Source organism: Microcebus murinus, chromosome 13 (assembly GCF_040939455.1).
Source record: "Microcebus murinus isolate Inina chromosome 13, M.murinus_Inina_mat1.0, whole genome shotgun sequence".
In the NCBI taxonomy this organism is placed as follows: Eukaryota; Metazoa; Chordata; class Mammalia; order Primates; family Cheirogaleidae; genus Microcebus; species Microcebus murinus.
In genome coordinates, this window is record NC_134116.1 from 56,445,574 (window position 1) to 56,469,935 (window position 24,362).

A 24,362-nucleotide genomic window follows, 5' to 3' on the forward strand; every position below is an offset into this window, starting at 1 on the left:
CCAAGTGTAGAGTTATTTTTCTTCAAGATACTGTTAAGGGCTAATAGCATGTACCCAACGCTACTCCAACTATCCTCACCACTGTATGCTCCTGCCCACAAAAAATAAACTTGTTCTTCTTATTGTCATAAAAGGCTCAAAAAGACTTTTAAAGTACTTTCATTAGATTGTCGGGTCATAGCCCTCTGTTCTCGGTTCTTAGTGTGCTCTTGGCCAAAGAATGTCCAGACACACTGAAAGCAAGGCAAGCACAAAACAAAGTTTATTGAGGAAGGACAAGACAGGTTTACAGAGCAAGAGCAAGAAACCTTCACCATAGATGACAACACCCACCCCCCACCCCACGCCCCTGCTTGTAACAAAAGGGCTCTGGTTATGGTCTCAGGTCCTGTTTTACAGTGTCAGAATTGGGCCCTCCTTGTGTTTCAGATACAACCACTGAACCACTCTGATGGACAATTAATGGCAAGATAATTAGCATTAGGTTAGTCTAGGTCACTTTGCAGATCCTATTGTACCTGGGCTGCTGAGCCCTGAAGGCTGGGGAATTCCCTGCATTCTTTAGCAGATAAGCAGGGGCTCCTCCTTCCCTCACAGGTGGCAGATTTTCAGGGCAGGATTAAGGTGGGGCAGCACCAACACACCTGCCCTTGTCAGGTAGGGCAATTGCTAGAGGCAGCACCATGGCGAGACACCTGCTTTTGTCCCTAGGAGAATTAGAGGTCCCTTGCTATCTACCTAAGACCATTTCTCTCCAAGAATTCTGCTAGTATGCCTTTTCTTTAGAGAGACTCACAAGCACCTATGGATTTGCAGGGCAAAACCCACCCTCAGCTCACAGTTTCATGTCTGCTTCCATATGAAGAAAGCCATCTTCACACATCTCCAGGGAGTTCTCTTCCAAACCTTACAGCCCAAGTCATCTCTGCCCGCAACCTGGGCTCTCCTTCTCAGTTCTGCTTTCTGATGACTCCCCTGAGCCACTTCTCGGAAATAATTCCACCTGCCCTTATATCCAGGGTGCAGTGGGGGGAGGTGGCAGTTATAGATTCATTCACAGGAGCATAACCCCGCGTTCCTTTATTTAGTTATCCTCCTGATTGGTTTCAGAAAAGGTTGGAGGTGACTGCACAACCTCCCCCCAACCCCCGCCAAGAGCAATATAATTAATATTTTTCAGTCACATTGATTTGAAGAAGGGGAGGGATAATTAGACCCCCCAAATCCTTCTGTCCTTGTAATGACCTACCTCCAAAGTGAAGTTATTCAGCCGTTGAAGAGAAGCTTTTTGTTTGGGGATTTTCAAGCATGCTTGTCAGGTACATGCCCATCACTGGTAACATCTTCAGAATATACTTGTCGTCTCCCTGACATCAGTAAATCCATTCATTCCCAGCTGTAATTTATCTCTTGATAAATCATGCTATCAAGTTGAAGTGTGAAAGCAATACCCTTAGGACATAAAATACCACTGAATCCGCTGTTTGGTTAATTTATTACTATTATTAGGGAACTGACAGGATTACTTTAAAAATCGAGTGCCCAGAGGCCCCAGATTTTTATCAGGTCTTGGATACTGGAACAGTGTTCAATCACGCCTGGCTGACCCAGCCACTTCCCCCAGCCTCCTTCTGCCACCGGTCCCTTTGGAGAATTCTTGTCGGAAGGAGGGAGTAGTTGAAGCTGGGCACTAGCTCCTCTGCAACATTCAGACAGATAGGTAGGTCTGACAATCAAGAAAATAAAGCCTTGGGGCTTTTTCTCAGGGAAGTGGTTTGCTTTCTTTAGAGGACTGTCTGTCTCTCTATTCAGTCAGTGACAGCCTGGCATTATGGATATTTCAGCATCACACTAAAGACTGACACAGTGCAGGGACAGGAGCTCCAAGCCAGGAGGCAGCAGACGTGACTTGAAATCCTAACCTTAGCATTTAACTAGCTGTGTGACCTTGGACAAGTAATTTAAGGCTTCCGAACCTTGGTTTCTATAGCTACACAATGGTGTTGAAACAGGGTCGTTAAGAGAATTAATTAAGACATGTGGAAATGCTCAGCTGATCATAGCTGGCCAAGAATGTTTGCTTGTTGCTTCCTCTTAAAAATACATTTGTAAAGTCAGAATTTATAGGGACATATCAATTTGGGGACATATCAATTTAGGGACATATTAATTTGTCAACCACTTGGGTGTATCCATTTCTTGGTCATACTCAGATTTATTTTAATTTGGGATTCAACTCACCACTGGTCATTAAGATGGATGGTAAATAAAGACACCTTGGTAAAATTTTTCACAACTTAGAACCTAATGAGATGTAGATTAAATCCCGTTACAACAAATGCCACGATCAGCCTCAACTTTACAAAAAAAAAAAAAAAAGAAAGAAAGAGAAAAGAGATGGCATCAGAAAGAGAGTAAGCTGCAGCCAACCGAATAGTATTTCAAACAATGTTTGAATTACTCTGTTGTAAGAGGAAACACCCAGTATAAACTACCAGGGAGCTCGTCTGGGCACATGTTGGTGGCAAATCAGGAACCTATCTGTAAGTCCCTGCTGTCGCTCTTCCTACTCATTCCAGCCACTCCAGCCTTCTTGAGAAGCCACTGCCAGTCTCTCAGCTGAGGGTGCTTGTCCCTGATCTCAACTAACTTCCCTTTGCCACTTCATGCAGATCTAACGTCACATCTCTAGAGTGGCCTTTTCTAAACGCCTCTCTAAAGTACTTTCCACACCCAATGTCCATACATCACTTGGCCCCTTACCCTGCTTTTTCTTCGTAGCGCTTAGAGCTACCTGACATATTATTTTTTTGTCTCCCATTAGAATGCAGCCTCATGAGCACAGCTGGTATTTGTCTATCTTATGCACCACCACTGCTAAGAATGCCTGAAATGATTCCTAGCAGACAGAGGGAGTGAGTGGAAGGAAGGCAGGTGTCCTCCACCATCACATGGGGACAAAGTGTCTTTCTTCAGCCTGTAGGAGTTCATTTCCTGAAATCTTTAGTTTCAGAACAGAAGTAAGGCAAAGTCAAGTGGGCACCACCTACCCAGCCTCGTTCAGACTCTCATAATCCCTTACTGGTCTTCTGAGTAGCCTCCTAACTGGTATCTCTTCCTCAAGTCTATGCTCTATTTTTTTAATCCATTCCTTTATTTGCAGGCACCCCCACATTCCTCTTTTCTTGTTTATTTTGGGATTATTCTTCCTTTTGTTTGCTTTGTTTTTTTATCGAGGTATAATTGACATACAATAAACTGTACTTAATACAATTTGAAGAGTTTTGACATACGCACACACCCATGAAAATATGACTCCAATCAAGATGAGGAATTTATATCACCCCTGAAAGTTTCCTCATGCCCCTTTGTAGTATCTCTCTTCCTGCACCTGCCCCAGATTAGTTTGTATCTTCTAAAATCTTATATAAATGGAATCATTTATGTACCGTATATCCACTATACTCTCTTCCTTTTTGGGCTTAGAGTCTTTCACTCAGTGTAAATATTTTGACATTTATCTATGTCGTGATTATCAATAATTCTTTCCATCTTATTGATAAGAGGTGTTTTATTGAATGGATATACCTCAATTTATTTACCTATTGACCTGTCGATGGACATTTGGATTGTTTCTAGTTTCTGGCGATTATGAGTAAAGCTGCTATTAACATTCATGTACAAATCATTATATAGGTGCTTTCATTCTCTTGAACAAATAGCTAGGAGAGGAATACTTGATCATGTGGTAGGTATGTGGCTAAGGATCTAATTATTTTTCAGTATGGTCGTTCCATTTTATATTCCTATTGGCTGTTCATGATTATTCCAAGTGTTCCACATCCTCACCACCACTTGGTATTTTGATAGCAACATCCATATAAATGAAAGACAGGTCTGATCATGCTACTCTTTCACTTAAAATTATCCAGGATTTCCCACCCTCTGCAGAATAAAGCTCACCTTCCTTAGGGATGTTTCCCAGCTCCTGCCTCCCAGCACAAACACGGCTTCCAACACGATCCCCTTCCCCATTCCCAGCCCCAGAACTTTTCCACTCAGATCACAAAGCTGCTTTGATCCTCCCCAACCAAACAGTATCCTTTCCCAGCTCCGTGTCTTTGCACAAACATTTCTGCATTCCCTTACTCCTGTGAGCTAAACTGTGTCCACACCCCCAAATTTTATTTGGTGAAGTCCTAACCCCCAGTACCTCAGAAAGTGATTATATGTAGAGACAGGGTCTGCACAGAGATAAGTGAAAGAGAGGTCATTAGGGTGGGCCCTAATCTGATGTGACTGGTAACCTTGTAAGAAGAAGAAATTTGGACACCAATGAGTACAGAGGGAGACACAGGAAGACAACGGACATCTACAAGCCAAGGAGAAAAGCCTGGAAAAGATGCTTCCCTCAGGGCCCTCAGAAGGAACCAGCCCTGCTGACACCTGGATCTCAGACTTCCAGACTCCAGAACTGTGAGAAAATAAATGTTTGTTGTTTTAGCCACCCGGTCTGGAGTACTTTGTTACGGCAGCCCAAGAAAATCATATACTCAGCTCTTTACTGACCTGCTCAGTTGTTGCTTTCTCTATTAATTCTCTCCCCATCTCTCTTGCCCAGGTTTAATTGCTTTCTTTTATCCTTCTCATGATACTTCATTCATACCTTTATTGGGAATTTGATCTCACTGTAGTAATTATTTGTTCAAGGGTCTATCTTCTCCACTAGGCTAGATTTTTTTGAAGATTTTTTTAATCTTTGCATCTCAAGCTATCTAGATGAGTTTTCTGACACAGGCATAGACTGCTATTCATTTTTGTCGCATGCATTCTCTGGAACTAGGGCTGCTCATCCAGATTTCTTTCCCCCATAGCTTCCCATTGTCCTTTTGAAAAGAAAGAATTTTATTAATTCCCCCTTATGGGAATTTATCTCAAGGAGGTCTTCAGACAAGTATATAAAAAATGGATGTACAAGAAAGTTCATCATAGCATTGATTATAATATCAAAAAATTGCAATCAGCATAATTGTTGTTCAATAGAGATTAATTAAATAAATTGTGGCATGGCCCACAGGAGAACATTGTACAGTCAATAAAAAATGATGATGTAGATCTATATGTATCTATTGACAGAGAAAAAAACCCCTATTATTGAATTAAAAAATAAGATAAGGAACTGTAATATAGTGTACGGACAGTTATTTATACAAAATGATTTCTGGGTATAGCTATAGGTATACATGCATGTAGAAACATGTAGAAGGATGTTTGCCAAAATGTTACAACAATTAACTATAAGATTTCAGATGAGTTTTCTTTTTTCTCTATACATTCAAGAATTGTTTAAATTTTTAAGAGCAGGCAGGCATTAATTTATAACCATAATAAAATAGAAAATTTATTTCATTTGGAAGAAAATACAATAAAAAAAAGAGGAGAATAACTGGGCTCCACAGTTCTGCTAGATCAGCCCCTTCATCCGAGTGCAAAAAAAGGCAATTCTTCTCACCCTGTTAATTAGGCCTCCAGAAATCAGGTCAGCCCTGGCCCAGGCCACACAGATGGGTATCTGCTCGACACCATTAGGAGCTACTGGGCTGCTGCTACCCTTTCTGGTCTCATCCCAAAATAAATCCCGCAGCCCAGCTTTAAAAGCCTAAGTTTCTCACTATTCGGTATTCCTCTTAGATATTTCAATTAGGCAGCTATTAAAATGCATGAGCAAAAGCAAAAAAAAAAAAAGCTATTATATTATTTAGTTAGGGACATGGTAACTCCAATTAATTCACCATCAAAAGGCTAGACTGTTAAACTTTGGCGTGGGAAAGGAAAAAAGGGAAAATGAGCAGGAATTGGTGATAGGCTGGGGGAAACCCAGCATGAACAGACTCACTCAGGCCTTGGGGAAAGTAGAGAAAGGTCAATGGATTAGTCAGGGTTTCCTAGAGAAACAGAGTCAATAGAATGTATATAGACTTATGCATGAGGAAGAGATTAATGAAAGAAATTAGCTCACACGATTGTGGAGGCCGGGAAGTCCCACTATCTGCCATCTGCCCACTGGAGAACCAGGAAGGCTGGTGGTGTAATTTACTCCAAGTCCAAAGGCCTGAGAACCAAGAGTGCCAATGTCCAGGGGCAAGAGAAGGTGAATGTCCCAGCTCAAGAAGAGCATGAGAATTTGCCCTTCCTCTGCCCTTCTTGTCTATTTAGGTCCTCAATCGATTGATTGGATGACACCTGCCCACACTGGGGAGAGCCATTTCCTTTACTCAGTCTACTGATTCAATGCTAATCTCTTCCAGAGACACCCTCACAGACACACCCAGAAATATGTTTTACTAGCTATCTGGGCATCCCTCAGCTCAGTCAAGTTAAGGCATAAAATTAACCATTACAAGCAACAAACCAAAGGATTGGCTGGGGAGAAAAATCTCAGGTATTTTGTAAATGTGCCAAGGCAGACCTACTGCTCCTTTAGTGGAGCACAAATGACTGGAACATGCCTCTCACCTCAAGCAGAGAGATTAAAAGGGGGGGGGGGGAGAGAGAGAGGATGCTTGATTCTCCATCAGTGCACACTTTACTTCTTTTGGGCCACACCTGCACATGCAGATGGTAATTATCAGTTGCACTTACTCATGTGACAAAACAACATTGTGAAGTGTTACCCAGGGTTTTTCATTCCCCATATTTATTGCTAATCTCCGGGTGGCAGACTATACTTTCCAAAGACAGCCACACCCATACATATCCCACTTCACATGGACACAGTTGGACATAGACAAGCCTCCACATTGAGAGGTGGGGTCAACATTTGCTCTCCTTAAACACACTGGTGGACATTGGTAACTGCCTCAGCTGATGAAAGGATCCTGTGTGATTTGTGGAGTTTGTCATAAAAGGGAATATGGTTTCAACCTGGCTTCTCTCTCTCTCGCTCCCTCTCTCTCTCTCTCTCCCTAGAGAATCTTGCCCTTGGAACTCGGGCACCATGTGGTAAGAAAGCCCACAGCACATCGGTGGAGTGGCCATGAGAGAATCTTCCAGCTGACTGCTCCAGCCAGGCCCCCAGCCAACAGCAACCTCTAGACACCACATTTGCAAGCTTTAAGATGATCCCGGTCCCTCATCTTTGATGATTTCCAGCTGAGGCCCCAGACATGGTGGAGCAGAGATAACTTGTCTTCACCGTGCCTTGTCTGAAGGCCTGACCCACAGAAACTATGAGGCGTGATAAATTAATATTATCACTTTGAGCAATAACTAACACATCACCCTACCCCATATCACTGCCCTTGGGTTAGATTGTTAAAAGAAAAATGGGTCAACTATGTTTTCAGTTTCAAAGCAGTTTTTTCCAGAATCATCGCTATGACAGTGGCTTAAAGGAATTGGAGTCTAAAAATCCTCGCATTTGATTATCAAAAGACAAAAGCTTGAAGAACTTACAGCTGTAATATTTATAACTGGAAAAACAAACTTGGGAAAAGGCAAGATACAAGACTGAGTTTTCCATTGTAAAGAGAGATTAAAAAAAAATACCTTTTTTTTGTTTGTTTGTTCTTCCTGCACAGAAGAGAGAGTGTCTGAGGAATGGACACTGAGGGGCTGGAACCACCGACAAGGGACACCATGGCAGGAACCCAGGCAGCATAGACCCAGGTGGGGACCAGCAGATGCCAGTGGGAATCACTGCTGAGGCTCAGGGATGGGAAACTCAGACATCTCAGCAGATACTGCCAGCATTGGCGGGTGATGACCTAGGACCAGATGGGCCTCCTCAATAATCCATAAATTCTAGGGACAACTTAATACCAACCCTGGGGAAGAAGAAAAGAGTGAAAAAACTGGTATGAACAGGATTCACGTGGAATTGATCATGTTAAATGACCTGCCATCAGTAGGAGGATGCTTGAAATACTGTTTAAATTTACTTGTTAAAACTTACTTATTTCAATTTACTTATTAAGCAACATTATTTATATATCTGAGTTAGGGCTTAAGGAATTGGTATCTTTTTCACCATTCTGATTTTCAGCTTCCCTGGTAAAGTGTAACCCCCAAGAGGGGAGGCCCAGAGCTGGTACTCAATGCATATGTACTGAGTGAGTACATGAATGAATGAATGAGGAATTCTAAATAATTCTGGAAATAAATCAGAGGCCATGAGTCATCTCAACCTTGTCTCCAGTAAGTCACTTTTAGCAGTTCCCTAACCCTCTTGGGGGCCAAGAGTCCTTATCTAGCTAATTATACCTCCAACTTTAATATCCCACTGGACCTACTAAACTACTAAAGAACACGGATCAAGACCCAATCATTTTTACAGCCCCAGAATCTAGCATAGTGCCTGGTAAACAGCAGGCACTCAATAAATATTTGTTGAAGGAATGAAATGAATCTTACACTATGTTTCAAGTCCTCACAAGGACAATGTATAATTTGGTTACCCCTTGAAGTACATAAATGTTAAATGAAAACTAAAGATAAATAACAAACCGAGAATATCATAATGTCATTTTCATGGTGCAGCAGCATTCCCTAAGTGCCCAGCATTTCAGGAGTAATGGTTTCATTGCCCAGGAGTCTGGCGCAGTAATTCGTTCTGACTTGTCTCCCTGCTTTTCTGACTGACAGCCTCTCTGAGCCGTCTTTTGGTGGGCAGCTGTTGCCCCTGGTGCATTTTTTATCAAAAGTACATACGTCCTGTCATCTTTTATAATCCTCAGAACTTGAAGATTGCCCTTTACTTAAGTTTTCTGAGCTGAAATTAGGTTTGAATAATAATCAGGATTGTGGATCTTCTTAAGCAAAGGAACTTTATGAGAAAATGCTATCTTATGATTCTTCCAGGCATAGAGTTTCAGAGTTGAAAGATTTCTCCGTCCTAGGATTTTATCTTATTAATATTCTCCTTTGCAATTCAAGTACCAAGAACTGGAAAAATCTCTGATTGTCCTGAAGCAATGGTATTAAAGGCTCCTCATAACACAGAGAGCCAGAATTGTGCCATAATTTAGTGAAATTGAACATTGCTCTGTGACTGCTAATTTTCCATCAAAACGATTCCATTTCCAACCAAGGAAAGAAAAGGTAAAATCTTGATAGAAAAAAAAAAATGCCCATCTTCTGATTATTATAAAGACTCTCAAATGACTTGGGGTAAATATGCTATTTTGCCATTGTCCTAATTTTTACCACAAGTTTCTGTTTAAAATCTTTGTGACCAGAATGTTGTAATTGGCAGTTTCTCTTTTAATCTTCCACTTGGTAAACCCAGCTATAATTGTATAGTGGTGATGCATTCTGTTCTGGGAGACTGCTGTATCAGCGTATTCATTTTTAACCTTTATTTTCAATTATTTGCAGTTTGGGATTTAGTCTCCAAAGTTAATTTGAGAGAGTTCTTCTCTTATAATAAAGGAAGCTAATTTACCCATTCTGTAGTTGCCAAACTCATTTAAAGATAAGAAGACATGCATGTTGTCCCTGAGTTTGGAAATACACTTTTTAAACTTTCCTAATATATTAATCATAACGCAAGGTATCTATTATTTTTTCATAGTCTATTAATTTTAATGTGCCCTTACAATGAGATCTGGACAATTAGACTACAGAGCTTCTGGATAACGTGGTTTTTTGTTTGTCTGCATTCCATAGTCATATAGAATAATTGCATATCTTTTATAAAGAAAGCACCCACTACCTCCATGAAAGAAAATGTATAGTTGTTTGCTTCTCCATGTTGACAATGACAGGTGCTACAACATAAAGTCATGACTAGTGTGCAAGTCTGACCCATAAGATTGTCATATTGGGATGAACTGGAACACCATCCATGAGATGCGATTTGAGTGTCACCATATGTCTTCCCCTCTGCACAATATGAAGTCCATATACTATTCATTCGCTTGGTTTAATGAGATCTCTTTTAAAATGAAAACATATTAACAGACAATCATAATATATTGTCACATCATGACATGTGAACACATAGGGATTCATTTAAAAACTTAGTTAATAACTATTAAAGGCTTGGGCTTTCAACAATGAAACATGAGATAATCATCAAAATATAAATAAAGAATCGTACTTTTTAGCAACTCTCCCCAATAGTATTTTATATATGTCACTGTTAGCATTTATTTAACATTTGTTTACTTTTAGGAAATTACTTTTGCCTGGATTCCCTAGAGATCAGAGTCTGAGGCAAAGATTAGAGGCCAAAGCTTTAGGGGAAGTGCAATCCCAGGGTAGCAGCTGTGGAGGGAAAAGGAACACGAGGAAGAGAGGGAGGGTAGGCTTAGCAAAGTGCTACATTACTGGACTGGCTACATCTTTCTAGAAAACTCAGACAGTTGTTCAATCACATAACCTCCCTTCTGAACAGCCGTGAGAAACCACTGCACAGAGGATGCTGGCAGATGAGCTTTCTTCCAGCACCCTCTAATTCCTGTTTATCATTGGTCAGAGGTCACCTCACCAAGGGTCAGGTCCCCTGCCCACTTCTGAGTTATATTAACAATATCCAGTCCCTCCTGGAAGCTGCTGGAGAAGCCAGATTCATAGAGCCAGCAATGTGATGCTTCCTCTGAGCGTCAGAGTGGTAGGGATGTTATAGCTCCCCCACGCCCACCATGAGTTCAGTCTAATCAGATCTGAGCCAAGATGCCCTAAGACCCTGGCTTCAGCAGATGATACGGACCCCATGCTGTAGCCCAGGTGGTGGTGATAGGATTCAGGCTCTGGCGGTGGTGGCCAGGGTTTCCAGTGAGCAACCATCCAAGGCCTGGCAGGCAGATGGGGCTGAGCAAACCCAGAAAGGCACATAAAATGGTCAGGTACCAAAATTGTTTCTGCATCCATTTCTCCCAAATAGACTATGTGCTCCTGGGTGGCAAGGATCCAATCCTATCATTCATCTTTGTATGCCCAGAAGCCAAGGGTAAAGCACAGCACACCCAGACCGAACTAAGCCTTGTTAAGATACATTTGCATAAATGCTTACCTGGTCTGACCATTCAGTGCACTGGAATGTTGACGATAGAGTTATCAAATGGGTTCATCCATCTCAAATGTTTATCTATGGCCCTTTGGGAAACGGATTATTTTATCTGAGTCATTATTTTTAAAAAACAGCAAAAAACAAATAATAATAATAAAGATTTTATAAAACACTCCCAGTATACTATAGTATAATAGTTAAGAAGAGAGGCTTTGGAATCTAACAGACCTAGTGATGTATTGTGTAACCTCAGACAAGTTATCTTGCCAGATTTTGATTTTCTTTTCTGAAAAATGGGGATGATAATATCTGTGTCATTGCACTATTGGGAATGCATTGGATTGGGCTATATCAACTTGATCAGGCTGAGAGACCTATGTTTCCCAGCACCTGTTTCCCATATGATTCAAGTTTAGAATTGGCCAAAAAAGGAACTTGCGTAAAATTTGGGAGGTGGAGGTGAAGCAGAAGGGAAGGGAAGGGCAGAGGCCTTCTCTGCAGTCAGATAACGGTGATGGAACAAGACGGAAGAATCCAGCAGATCCCAGCTGGTCCTGCCTTTCCTGTGCTCTGTGTCTAGCTAACTCTGCTGATTGCCAGCAGCCACCAGCCCACAACCAGACGCTGGGCTGCACCCCACACAGGCAGTAGCTGTACAGAGACAACAGCCTCCCACGGGGCTCTCCAAGGACTTCCCCTTTACTGTCTCTGGCAGCTGGACGCACTTGTCTTTTCAGATTTCTCTGCAAGCTCTGACCCTCCAACTTCCTCTTCCAGACTTTCACTTCCCCAGCTCCTTCCGTAGTTATGTAATAAACCTGCTCCCAGGGAAAGCCTGGTTGGTAGCCTTTGCTTATTTCTATGGTGTAAATACTTCTGGTTTTTGAGTTGCCATCATGAAATTCGGGAGCCCATGTGAGCCAGCCCTAGTGCACCACTTAATAACCCCCTTAACCCAGGCCATTCACAGTTGCTCTGATTCCCTGGCTGAACTCCCACTCATGTAGGCATATTAGGAGATGGCCTGTCTCATGACCAATACCGTGACTGGCACACAGTACATGCTCAGTAAATTAAAGTTTATCATGCCACAGAAACCAATCCTAATGTTATGTTTGCATTTGAATCTGCTAAAGGCATGTGTTTACTTTGCAATCCCCAAAGGCAAAAAAACCCACAGGTCCAGAAATAGAAAGATTTTCCCACTAATGCAAGAACAATTTATATAGATTAATACAAGGTTGTTGCTTTCCTTACAAATTAAGTAAACAAATACCATTTCCTACAAAACAAATATGGTTTAAGCAAATAATAGAATCTTTTGTACTTGTGGCAGTGGAAGGTTACAGTCTATGAATATTAAATAGCAACCTTCTAGTTAACGTTAAATAACTTTCTCAGAAAAAAAAAATTATAGTTACTGAGTCTGTCCAGAAGCTTCTAGCTCTTTTCCAATAAACTTAATAACAGACAAAGCTTGTGTAAATTTAAATTTAAATACCGCCCTTCCCCTCCTGTCTGTTTTCTTAAATGTACTGTATCTGGTTCCAGTTCCTGTGCTCTCAGAATGTAAATATCCTTATCAGTGAAACACTTTCAAAATTCAAAGCGCTTGACATATAGGATTCCTTTTCCTCCTGGGCTTATCAAATAGCATTATGACTTATAGTTGCTTATAATTTTAGACAAGGGTTTTAGGTTTATAATTTTTGTTTCCCCAGCTGAATATGACTAAGGCAATGCTTACTTCGGAATTGACTGCCTATAGATTATTAAACGGGTGATTTAGGCATAAAAACTCCTCATTCCTTTTCACCTCAGAATTGGTAAAACTTTTAGCCAGATGTTGCTAAGAGAAATGTCTCTTCACAGATACTGCGCACAGTCTCTTTTATTTCCTCTCCCTGAATCTACGTTATTTGCTGATCCTCTTCCCTGCTTTACAAAATTCTACATCTGACACCACTGTGCTCTGCAAAGGATGCTTCTTTATATCACAGCTTTCACTCAAATGGCAGACGCTAACTTGCAGCTTCTCAGTCAACAATTGTTCACAATTTATCTTTTAAGTCATCAAGCTTATTTCTGAGGAGATTTGGCTTCCTCTAAAGTGCACTCTCTCTACAAATGTGGCTGCCATGAATAGTCACTCAGAAGTGACTTTTCTTTGTTCTAATCTCTCTATCTCTTTGAACTGCACTGTGGCAATCAGAAGGATTTTATAAATCCTGGCTCAGGTGGGAGGTGGCAGCAGAAGGAAAAAACATCTGGGTTAACTGTAACCTGAACAAAACCTCGCTATTGTACAGATTTCGCTACATCTATGTTATGTCTGATATAAACCTATCAACAATGAAGAAGGGGAAATCATTCCAGGCAAAAGAAATAGCATCTGCAGAAGCCTGGTGCTGAAAGCAAAAATATTGCAGTTCAGTATCAGGAAATGAGCCAAAGATAGAACTATAGTGGCAGATCGCACAATGCCACCAAACACGGTGTCATTCTCTGCCCCTGACCTTAGGTTGGTGGAATCTCATTGTCATCCTTAGACTGGAAAAATTTAAACAAGAGGAATGAAGCAAGGCTCAGTGGTTGAGTGAAGCTGAGGAATGAGGTGGGGTTAATAATTCTTTCCTAACACTTTGCAAAACAATGACATCAAAATGGCTGCCTTTCACTGTACTGTTTACGAAGTCATACATATCACACTACCCTGACGCTTTGGACTTTACCTGGCAGGAAATAGGAGTCCACTGGGTGGCTTTTAGCATGGAAGTGATATGAGTAGATTTGAATTTGAGTACAAGACCAGAGTCGAGTATCCACTGAGGGCTATTGTCAAAACCCACAGCTAAAGTGGCAGAGAGTTGAACTGAGGCAGTGACTGAGGCATGGACAGAAGGAAAGACCTTCACAAGAAACAAGATGTTCCCTGTAAGGTTTGGTGGCTGCTTGGGAGGATTCAAGAGTGTCTCCTCGGGGTCGGACTTAGGAAATGGGGGGATTTCCACTTCCAAGTGAGGTAATGTGGGGAGGAGGAAGAGCTCAGCCTTTGACATACTGAGTTTGAGATGCATGTGGGTTAATCTCCTAGACTTACCACAAGGCAGTGGGATGATCAGGCCAATGCCATTGTTTCCTGGGTCTCTCCCTTCCTCTCTGCCCATGCCTCCAGAGGACCCCAGGAGGTCTCCCATATTTCTGCCCATCTCTCAGAGTGCCATCTCCATCTCCTCCACCCTGTTCTATACTCCCAGTTCCCCCTCTTCTCAAGGGATCTTATTGGCATGGATGCTCACCACCCATGCACAAATGACTCCCAGATCTCTATCTTCAGTTCTAATTTCTCTCCTGAGTATCTGGACTTCTGTCTACCTGCTTACAAAGCACCTTCCATCATCTGTCTCTCAGGCACCTCAGCTCCACACAAGCAAAATGCAATGTGTCATCTCCCAACCTGCACTGTCTCACCTGTTTCTCTTTTTGTATCCTCTCCTTTCATCGTGATGAACAGACTGAGACTCCTCAGCCAGAAACCTGGATTGTCACCCTTGCCACTACCTTTCCTCATGCCCAACATTTAACTGGATGCCAAACCTTGTCAATTCTAATTCCTGTTCCTCTGTCTACTTCATCTCTCCTCTTCTCCTTCCTCCCCAGCCTTAGTGTAGTCACCTTTGTCTCCTGTGTTCGTCCATCCACCTCCTTCCGGCATCTTCTGCTTCTCTTTTGGCCGTTTCGCAAACTATCTTCTACTAGGTGGCCAGAAGACTTTCTAAACTGCAACTCCGATCTTGCTGAAGTCTATAACCCCAAGAGGATAAAACCATAAACTTCTAGGCAAGGCGCTGAGGTCTTTAATGTTCAGATTTCACCCTCTTTTCATCTTCACTTCATAACACGCCCCACTTTGCTACTTCTCCTTCATGCCTTGGTGTTCTGCCCTCCACCTTGACCCTGTCCACCCAGGGCTTATTCTGCATGATTCATAAGGACGTCGTCCCTGACGTCTCCTGGTAGAGCTTGGTGCTTCCTTATTTACCCTCTTGCAACACCTCTATCTATTCTTGCACTCCTCTCATTGGAAGACTTGTTTATTTTGTTCCCTCCTAGGCCATAATCCCTTCCAGGGTAAGGACCATGCTCTTCTAGCCAACATTTGGGATGGTGTTTGGAACACAATAGTCCTTCAATAAATGTCCATTGAATCAGTAAATGAACAGGTATAGGGAAAACAATGAGAGATTCACTCTTATCCTCCTCTTGGAACCTGCCTGTGATCTCTCATTCTCTCTTCTTATGAAATAGCATTTACTCTCACTCAGAGCTTCCTGACAGCCAATGCATAAAGAGAAACAATAAAGGATATGATGTTCCTGGTTTGACAAAAGCAAAACTTACATTTTTCGATCAAGACAAACGTTTTCCTAATGACAAGTTTTAAAAGGAATTCATTGCATGAGTTCTTTCACAAGGAACATTGAACAACATAATGGGAAGTATCTTTAAGCAGTTTTTACATAAGCTACAGAAATATTCTTCACTTCACTGTTTCTAGAATTAATGGTTTTTTTCCAAAAAAGATAAAGACCTAACACTAAAACATGATTCATGAGAGAGTATTCACTGGGAAAGGCTAAGCTAATAAGCGCCACATTTAGAGCTTCCTGGAGATCATGAATACAACTTAGCATGTGTAGAAGGGAGACTGTGCACCTATCAATGCTGTTTTTCAAATATCAATTGTCTCAGCCAGGCTTTGACAGGAGCTAAATGACAGCCCAAAATTGGATTCTCTGATGACAGCCTAGAAAACTCCCACTCATTCAAAGGTAGCTATTTGTAGCATGTAAACTCTTGCCAGACTGAGAGGAGAAATTTGGCCCAGTGAATAAAAATATAGAAAATAAATGCTCAGAAATTGCAGGAGGAGGAGAGGATCTGGATTGATTATCCAACTATACCATTTGGTGTTATTGCACTGCATAGAGGCATTCAAAGCAAAAAGTTACCAGTATGGGGGCTGATCACCAGCCCAAAGGCACACCAAGACGTAAGAAAAGTCACCTTTCTGTGTCTTTGTGGCAAACAACACTATTCGCTTTCTCCCCAGCCTCCACCTACAATGGCAGATAGGAGTTCATCAGGAAATGAACCTCTAGAAATGAGATTTGGGAAGTCAATTGCCAAAGGAAGAATAAGATAATCTAAATAGCTATCAATCCTTCAGAATGTTTAACACCATAGAAGATTTCATTTTAGTCATTGCCCAGCTTGTGAGTGGGAAGCAGAACGGCAGATAACAGTGCAGGTCAGACAGGCATTAGGCCGAGCGGGGCGGCTACAGACTTCGTCTGCTCCAGTTCTATCTCTGTCCTAACAAAAAGAAATCTGAGCGTGGCAACATCAAAATTCAGGTACAAGAATAAGCCTTCAAGGAATTATCAGAACTTTCCAAGATGACTTCTTCCCCAGAAAGTCTTCCCTAGAAAGACTTTCGCAATGATGAAAGAAGGAAGCAAAAATATATATATATTGTGGCAATAATTATTTCCACATCCAAATTTGCTAACTATTGGGATCCCCTGATATAAAGAAAATGAAAAAGCTCTAAATTCCAAAATAAAGCTGTTACAAAAATATTAGCTGAGCAGTTTTCTAGAGCAAAGCAAGTGGATGTTGCTTCAGTATATTGATTGATATATAATCCAAACATATTGACTTATGTGTAATTAACAAAAGGGTTTAATTAATCTGCTGATTGAAAATGTCATCAATCTTATTCAAGTGAATTTTAATTCAAAGATAATATCATTATGAGTATTATGCACAAGTAATTTCATTTAATTAATCATAAAACTTGTTCTCACGTATGCCTGTAGCCTCAATAAATCATAAAATAGCTGGCAAATTTTCTTTCTAGGAGAAAATTAAAGATATCAATTTGAAGTACTTTATTTTATATTATTGCTTGATGTGTTCTGAAATGAAAATTGAATGTTTCAAAAGATAACTTTTTTCCTTTCCTCTCTGCTTACATAGTCATATAGGATTGCAATTCTTTTGTGAGAATTCCTAAAATTCATTTTAAAGGAAGGGTTGTGTTTTCTCAGGCTTGAAGAATATCTGAGTTTGTTTTTCTGAACACTTGGCAGAAAAACACGGACCAACTACTGGATAATCATTCAAATGACAAGTCTGAATTAGGTTGAATTACTGAAATGAAACTATTTCAGTAATTATCATTCTTCTCTCATCCTATATTGCAAACTAAAATGAAGGAAACACACTTTGGGTCCAGAAAGCAGATTCCCCAAAGCCAATTAATGTTCCCAAGCTAGTAGGATACTAATTAGCAATTATTTCTGCCCAGTGACGCCCAGGCACCCTCGGTTGCTAAATTTTTCCCTTGTCTAGGTGAGCATTTTATTTCCTAAACCACCAGAGTACACTCATTGAATAACGATAGCTCTTTCCAGGGTATTTTACAGAATCTGTGTCTTTACTATACCAAATGTCCTCCTTCCTCATCTCTGAGAAAGATGAATTGTGTGCAGATATAAAAAAGTTGAAACAGATACAGGCTTAAGATAGAGTTTTTTTAATAAATGGCACTAAGTTACAATTGAACAGTCTGGGAAGGGTGAAAAGTAGTAAGAAGGAGAGATGGATGGAAAGGCGAGACTGTGTTTAGATGTAGGAAGAAAAGAGCAGAGAGGATGGAGCAGAATTACTCTTTTTTCTTGCCTCCCTCTTTCCCACCAGTGTGATTCAATTTGCAGTTCAGCCAGGGAGACCCAATTAAACCAAAACTCACTTTCCAGGAACCCCAACGCCACTCCTTGATCCTGTTGTCTTTAGTAATCAAAATGCCAAGAGAGCATAGGTGGTCTGAAGAAAGGCAAATCCAACTGGGAGGATGTTCTAGTGCATTCTCAGGATGCTCGGATTGTTACTGTAATGCTCAATTCCTCTAAGCAGTTCTCCTAAAATAAATAAATAAATCCAACAATTATTTTTCCCTCTCCAAATTTTAAAATATAAAGTGGTATAAAAATATCCCTTTCATTCGTAAGCCACAAAGCCCCTTAAATCCATACACGAAAGTTCTAGGAGATTCACTGGTAAACCGTGGTTCTCATGGCCAACCATTTTTCTAGTGACGATTACATGATTTTTTACCTGTACTGAATTACATTTAACAAGCACCCTTTATATCCAAGGTAGTATGCTATGAGTTATAGGGAAGTCTGAAATAAAATAGGTCCCAGCCTTCAAAATTTTTAGCATTTGAAATAATGAGAATGGAGAATAAAGTAAGACAAGTAGACACATTAACAAATGACCCTAACAGAGACAAAATAATGCAGTGGCCACAAGAAAGATACAAATAAAATGAGATAAGGTATCAAGGAGGGAGAGATGATACCTTGTTTCTTTGGAGAGATTAATTCGTTCATTCAAAAATCATGTCATATCGGCCTGGGCAAAGAGTTTATGAAGAAGTCCCCAAAGGCAGTCACAGCAGCAACAAAAATAAATAAATGGGACATGATCAAACTACAAAGCTTCTGCACAGCCAAAGAAATAGTCATGAAAGTAAACAGACAACCTACAGAATGGGAGAAAATTTTTGCATCCTATGCATCCGATAAGGGACTGATAACTAGAATATACTTAGAACTCACGAAAATTAGGAAGAAAAAATCAAATAACCCCATTAAAAAGTGGGCAAAGGACTTGAACAGAAATTTTTCTAAAGAAGACAGAAGAATGGCCAACAAACATATGAAGAAATGCTCAACATCTCTAATCATCAGGGAAATGCAAATCAAAACCACAATGAGATATCACTTAACCCCAGTGAGAATGGCCTTTATCAAAAAATCTCCAAACAATAAATGCTGGCATGGTTGCGGAGAGAGAGGAACACTCCTACACTGCTGGTGGGACTGCAAACTAGTTCAACCTCTGTGGAAAGCAATATGGAGGTACCTTAAAGCGATACAAGTGAATCTACCATTTGATCCAGCAATCCCATTGCTGGGCATCTACCCAAATGATCCAGTGACACTCTACAAAAAAGACACCTGCACTCGAATGTTTATAGCAGCACAATTCATAATTGCAAGGCTGTGGAAACAGCCCAAGTGCCCATCAATCCAAGAATGGATTAATAAAATGTGGTATATGTATACCATGGAGTACTATTCAGCTCTAAGAAACAATGGTGATATAGCACATCTTATATTTTCCTGGTTAGAGCTGGAACCCATACTACTAAGTGAAGTATCCCAAGAATGGAAAAACAAGCACCACATACACTCACCAGCAAACTGGTATTAACTGAGTAGCACCTAAGTGGACACATAGGTGCTACAGTAATAGGGTATTGGGGAGGTGGGAGGGGGGAGGGGGGCGGGTATATACATACATAATGAGTGAGATGTGCACCATCTGGGGGATGGTCATGATGGAGACTCAGACTTTTGGGGGGAGGGGGGGGAAATGGGCATTTATTGAAACCTTAAAATCTGTACCCCCATAATATGCCAAAATCAAAAAAAAAAATTAAAAAAAAAAAATCATGTCATGTACTCTGCCCGTGTGCTAGATCCTGTGCCACAGCTGGTATACGGTGGTGAACAAAAGAAGCAAAAGGGAAAAATAATAAAGTAGTAGCTTGAATGGATAGAATTTTTTCCTTTCAGTGACTTATTACATATCTTTTTCCATATACTCACTAATACGTGAAAGTGTCAGACTTTAATATTTTTGATAAACAGAAAGGAAAAACATTTTGTTCCCTGTTTTAATTGTCATTTTTCTAGTGAAATGGAGAATTCTTCTCATTTCTTATATTTATTGTTCATTCATATCTCCCCTGTGATTTGCCTTCTATATCCTTTGAAACTTTTTTTCTATTTTCTATTTGTCTTTTTATTACTCATTTGTAGGGAATTTTTATTTATTCTGGATACTGATTCTTGATCATGTACACAGAAAATATCTTCTCCTAGTCCGTAGCTTGTTTTTAAACCGTGTTTATGGAGTATTTTGCCTTGGTGGAGTCAAATTTCTATACCATTTCCTTAATGGTGTGTGCTTTTTGATCTGTTTAAAGAATTGCTTCCTTATTCCAGGTTCACATTTTTTTCTATATTTTTTTCAACATGCTTTTTCCTGGTAGTTTTAGAGTTTTAGTTTTCACATTTTTGTCTGGAATTTGTTTGTGTATGGTGTGAAGTAATAATCTATTTTCCATTTGTTTCCCTTGCGGAAGGTAATTTGTCTCAACACAATGTACTTTATAGGATATCTTTTCACCCCACTGATTTTGATGTCACTTCAGTAACAAACCAAATTCTATGCCTAAGCCAGTTTCAGGGGTCTCCATGCTGTTCTACTGAATTGCTTATAAATTCCTCTGCCAACCACATGTTGTTTTCAATATAATGGCTTGGTGGTAACTATCTGGCAAAGGGGCTACCCCCTTATTGTTCTTCTTTTTCAAAATTGTCTTGAGTTATCATGATTTTTTTATCCATATGAATTTTAAAAATAATTTTCAAGGTACCAAAATCATTCTATTGAGATTTTGATTGGACTCAGCATTACATTGCATTTATAAATAAACACTGAGGATAATTTACATCTTTACTGTCTAGTCTTTCCATCCATGAATATTTATTTTTACTCTCATTTATTCAGGTCTTCATTTTTGTCCATCAGTAATATTTTATATTTTTCTCCATTAAGACTTTGCATATTTTCATTATATTTTTGTCTCTGGTATGTTTTAGTTCTTATTAATTTTGTAAATGGGATTTTGTTCTATATTATTTTTATTATTATAATTTGTAAATTTCTCCATTAACTCCCAGTTTTGCTTTACTTCAGGGCTATATAGTTAGGTTCATGATCTTTGTTGATTGTTCCTTGCATCTGCATGAAATTTTTCTCTGTGTATTCTCTAATTTCATTCATCTTAAATTCTACTTTTTTGACACTTAGATTGTTATGCTAGCTTTCTTTTTGGTTAATAATTGTCTGGTATATCTTTTTCCTTCATTTAATTTTAATCTTTTCACATCCTTTTATTTTAGAGACATTTCTTCTAAATCACACATTCACACATTAGTAAGTTTCTGGAGGTTTTTTGTTTGCTTATTTGTTTTATTTAACTTCTAAAACCCTGCCTTTTAATAAGTGAGTTTAATCTTTTTGTTTTTGTTTTGATTTCAAAATTAACTAATGTAACAGAATGTTTCAGCTTGGGTAGTAAACTATCTCAACTGATACTACCTTTAACAATAGAAAATACATTATTTTTCATAACCAGAAGTCCAGAGGTAGGGCAGGTCCCAGGTGCAATATGATCAATGACTTAGCGATGTCATCAAGGACCTGGGAGTTCCCACTTTTCTACTTTGCCACCCTCCGCTTCATCCAAGGCTAGTTACCCTCATGGCTGCAAGGAGGCTGCTAGAATCCAGAGGAGCTGCATGCTTCTAGCAGGAGGGAGAAAAAAGCATTCCCCTAACCAGGCAAGATAAATTATTCCCTTCAGTTGGATTAGGCCAATTTAGGACACATGCATCTCCCTCATCCTCATCACATGGCAAGACAAAGCCATTGTTGGGCCCAGAATCATCATGTGAGACATAAAATAGAACCAATGTTAATATATAGAGTCAACTTCTTTGTTCACAGAGGCATAAAGATGTAAAGGACATTAGAAACCAATGGAAACCAAGAAGGGGGGAAGGGTGAGAGGGGTAGGGGTGAAATCTTACCTATTGAGTACAATGAACACTATTCTGATGATAGGCACACTAAAAACCCTGACTTAAGCATTATACAAGATATCCACATAACAAAACATTTGTACCCCCTTAATGTTTATATAATATCACATTATCTACAAATGGGGATAGTTTGACCTCCTCTTTCCTGACTTGAAAGCTCTTTATTTTCTTTCTCTTGCTGGATTGCTCTGGCTAGGATTTCTAATACTATGTCGAATCTAAATGATGACAGTGGGCACCCTTGCCTTGTTCCAGTTCTTAGGGGTAATGCTCTCAACTTTTCTGCATTCAGTATGATGTTGCCTATAGGTTTGTCATATTTGACTTTTAAAATTTTGAAGTATGCTCCTTCTAGGCCCATTTTGTTGTCGGTTTTTATCACAAAAGCATGTTGGATTTTATCAAATGCTTTTTCTGCATCTATTGAGATGATCATATGGTCTTTAGTTTTGCTTCTGTTTATGTGGTGAATCATGTTTATTGATTTGCATATGTTAACCCATCTTTGCATCCTTGGGATGACACTCACTTGATCATGGTGGATTATCTTTTTGATGTGCTGTTGAATTTGGTTTGCTAGTATTTTGTTGAGGATTTTTGCAACTGTATTCCTAAAGGATATTGATCTGCAGTTTTCCTTTTTTGTTGTGTTCTTTTCTGGCTTTGGTATCAAGGTGATACTGGCTTCACAGAATGAGTTAGAGAGGATTCCCTCCTTCTCAGTGTTATGAAATACTTTCTGTAAGATAGGTACTAGTTCTTATTTGTACATCTGATAGTATTCGGCTGTGAATCCATCTGCTCCAGGGCTTTTCTTTTGCTAGAAGTTTATTATTATTATTACTACTTCAATATTATTGCTAGTTATTAATCTGTTCAGGATTTCTATTTCTTCTTGATTTGGGATTGGGAGGTTATGTTTCCAGGAATTTATCCATTCCTCTACATTTTCTAGTTTGTGTGCATAGAGGTTTACATAATACTCACAGATATTTTGTATTTATGTGGTATCAGTTGTAATGTCTCCTTTTTCATTTTGGATTGAGCTTATTTGAGTCCTTTCTCTTCTATTTCCAGTTAATCTGCTCAGTAGTCTACCAATTTTGTTTACCTTTTCAAAGAACCAACCTACTGTTTCATTGATCCTTTGTTTTTGTTTTGTTTGGTTTTGGTTTTGGTTTCCATTTCATTTATTTTTACTCTGATCTTTGTTATTTCTTTTCTTCTGCTGGCTTTGGGTTTGGTTTGTTCGTCTTCTTTTAGGTCCTTGAGATGTGACATTAGGTTGTTATTTTGTGATAGTTCTGTCTCTTTGATGAAGGCATTTAAAGCTATGAACTTACCCCTTAGGAATGCATTTACTGTATCCCATAGATTTTCAAAGCTATTCCCAAAGATATTCAAAGTCTATTTTGTCATTAATTTCAAAGAATCTTTTGATTTCCATTTTAATTTCATCATTGACTCAAGGATTGTTCAGCAGAAGTTTGCTTGATTTCCATGACTTTGTATAGATTTGAGTGTTTCTCTTAGAATTGATCGTTTTATTCCACTGTGGTTTGAGAAGATGTATCTGTCTTGAGCTGAGAGAAGAAATTTCAATTAAGAAGAAACCAGGATAAAAACTCTGGCAACATAAAAAAAGAAGCTGTTTTTCCAAACAGTGTCAAACAGTGTCACTTCCAAATAATCACAATAGATCTCCAGCAATGGACCCCAACCTAAAGGAAATTGTTGAAATGTCTGAGATGAAATTCAGAATATGGATGGCAAATAAGATGAATGAGATTGAAGAAAAAGTTGAATGCCAACACAAAAAAGCCAAAAAAAAACATGTTTCAGAAGATGAATGAAAAACTTGATAAAGAGATAGACAACATAAAAAAAGATATAATAGAACTTAAAGAGATGAAATAGTCACTTAGGGAATCTTAAAATATAGCAGAAAGCTTCAAGGCTAGACCAAGCAGAATAAATAATTTAAGAGCTTGAAGACAAGAGTTAACTCAGTCATTCAATGATGTAGGAAAAAAGAATAAAAAATGAATAATCACTCAAAGAAGTATAAGACTATGCAAAGGATACCAATGTAAGAATTATAGGTATCCATGAGAGAAAAGAAGAAAAAGCAAAAGCATGGAAAACCTATTCAAGGGAATTATTGAGGAAAACTTCCCTGGTAACACCAGAGGTTCAGATATCCAGATACAAGATGGTCATTGACCACCAGGAAGATGCACAGCAAATAAGACATATTCATGACACATAATCGACAATCTGGCCAAACTCAAATTGAAGGAAAAAATTCCGTAAGTTGTAAGATGAAAGCAACAGCTAACCTACAAAGGAAAACCGATCAGGCTAACAGCATACTTCTCAGTGGAGACATTAAAGCCAGAAGGGATCGGGGTCCCATTTTTAGTCTTCTTAAACCGAACAATTGCCAGCCAGGAATTTTGTGTTCTGAAAAAATAAGTTTCATAAATGATGGAGAAATAAAGACTTTTCTAGACAAACAATGCCAAGGGAATTTGTCACTACTA

At 39.5% G+C, this 24,362-nt stretch overlaps 1 long non-coding RNA gene across 1 annotated transcript in view; it reads right to left on the reverse strand.

Annotated features, from left to right (window-relative positions):
• Positions 1-1,457: 1,457 nt before the first annotated feature.
• LOC142874971 (uncharacterized) overlaps positions 1,458-24,362 on the reverse strand; it is a 47,421-nt gene continuing 24,516 nt past the window's right edge. Inside the window, exons 2-3 of the long non-coding RNA XR_012922556.1 lie at positions 17,829-17,997; positions 1,458-1,699 (exon numbers count right to left, since the gene is read on the reverse strand). This is a non-coding gene — a long non-coding RNA (uncharacterized LOC142874971). The remainder of the gene's footprint in view (positions 1,700-17,828; positions 17,998-24,362) is intronic.